Below are 2350 nucleotides of genomic sequence, written 5' to 3' on the forward strand. Positions count from 1 at the left end.
TCTACTAGAATGAATTCATAAAATAATCTGGTCTTCTTGGGGTGTCCAGGGACATAATGAAAGTTGGTAGGGAATAATTGAGTGGCTATTTCTCTAGGACTTAAAGAGAAATGTTCTCTTTCTATAATGAGAGATGGCTCACCTTCTGGTTTTTCCAGATATTCGGTTGGCTCGGGTTTGGCAGGGGATTTTGAAGGGCTTTGAGCTAATACTGTATATTTATTGGTTAATGGGACTAATGAGGTTTTTTGGTGAGGTGTTTTGACAATTTGAGCTGTTGTGAGTTTTTGAGAAGGCTTTGAAGGGGTGGTTGGTATTAAAGATTCAGCAACCTTGATAGGGGTTACTACTATTGCTTTTGATCCCTTCCCTCACGGGAAAAGGCTCTGATACCAGGTTCTGCGGAAGCTAAAAAACATGATGGAAAAGTACTTACAGAAAAGCTTTTATTCAAAGAACTGCAGGGATTACACACATAGAGAGAGAGAGGTAGGTAAGAGAGAGAGAGAGAGGTAGGTCAGAAAACCGATGCCTCTTACTCTTACTAAGCTACCTATTTATACAAGTTTTGACCATGGTTACTTTCGAAAGTAACTCTGGTTTACATAAAAGTAACTACAGTTAATGAAAAGTAACTTTAATAATGAAAGTGGATAGTAACTTTAATAATGAAAGTGGATTCCTTGTCGGCTAATATTAGAAAGCAGATTCTTTCTTGATCATGATGAGAAGGGCTGATAATGACCTTTTGTCTTTAAGTGTATGGATGATAGTTGATGCCTAAACAGTCATCTTCATTTTCTTGAAGGTAGTTTTGGCTGTTGACTGATGAAGTATCTGAGCCAGACTTCTGACTCATCATATCTATCTTCTTTTGAAATTCTTGGGGAGAGCTTGCTGTGGCTAATTCGGCTATGAGCCTTGATCTTTCTTGAAGAAATGAACTTTCTTGATTGAGACGAGAAACAGGGGTAGTTGACAGCTGTTTCTTGCTTTGTTGAGTAAGCTGATAAGTCTTTATCCAAGCTTCAAGTTTTGTCTGTTGAATTAGAGAGATATTGAATTTTGCCCACCATTTTATTTTAAAAATGCGATAGAGCTGATAGAGTTCTGTATCCTCATAAATTTCTACAGTTCTCCAATCCCAGGTTAAAATCCAAGATATGGCTTGCGAAGCTGTGAACATGAGGAGTTTGTCTTCCATAATGAAATTTGACTTTTGAGCAAAGTACTTGAATAATGGTTTTACTTCTTCGGGAAAGATAGACTCATCGAGTCCTACCTTGCAAAACCAAACTTTAAACCATTGAGGGAACTTTAAAGAGATTCCCTTTTTGAACCAAATGAACCAGGAGTGTTGATAAGGATAAAGATACAAGGCGTAATACCAGGCATCTGTATAATCAAAGTAGTTATAACTAGGAGGGTCGAACTGTCTAGAAAACTGCTTAAAATAATGAAGAGGAGCATTCCAATCCTGGGGTGTAAGGACTTTAAGGATTTTGATCTTGGAGAACGCTATTTCTCCTTGTTTATCTTGGTTATGTGTGACTTCTATGGAGTCAGAGTCTACTAGAATGAATTCATAAAATAATCTGGTCTTCTTGGGGTGTCCAGGGACATAATGAAAGTTAGTAGGGAATAATTGAGTGGCTATTTCTCTAGGACTTAAAGAGAAATGTTCTCTTTCTATAATGAGAGATGGCTCACCTTCTGGTTTTTCCAGATATTCGGTTGGCTCGGGTTTGGCAGGGGATTTTGAAGGGCTTTGAGCTAATACTGTATATTTATTGGTTAATGGGACTAATGAGGTTTTTTGGTGAGGTGTTTTGACAATTTGAGCTGTTGTGAGTTTTTGAGAAGGCTTTGAAGGGGTGGTTGGTATTAAAGATTCAGCAACCTTGATAGGGGTTACTACTATTGCTTTTGATCCTGATGGTGATGATGATGCTGACGAACCCAGTGGGGGTCCATATTGATCCTTTGATTTGGGTTTTGTATCACTCATGTTTTCCCTGTAAAAATTCTCTGGTTAGAAAATCTGGAAGGGAGTTACTATCTCCTTTAATATGAGTTATTTCAAAATCAAAGCAAGAAAGTAAAGATTGCCATCTGGCAAAAATGTGTTTTGAAACTAGGTTTTGAACATCCTTTTGTAAAACTGAAGGTGCTGCTTTGCAATCAGTTTTTATCAAAAATTTTTTATTAAAAACATCATCTTGAAATTTTTGAACACATAGAACTATTGAAAGAACTTCTTTTTTGACTGTGGAATATTTCTGTTGAGCTGGGTGCCAAATACCTGAATGATACCTAACTATTTGTTCTTTTGAAGACTGAGGTTTTACCT

The sequence above is a fragment of the Lotus japonicus genome, chromosome 1 (assembly GCF_012489685.1).
Source record: "Lotus japonicus ecotype B-129 chromosome 1, LjGifu_v1.2".
NCBI classification, from domain to species: Eukaryota; Viridiplantae; Streptophyta; class Magnoliopsida; order Fabales; family Fabaceae; genus Lotus; species Lotus japonicus.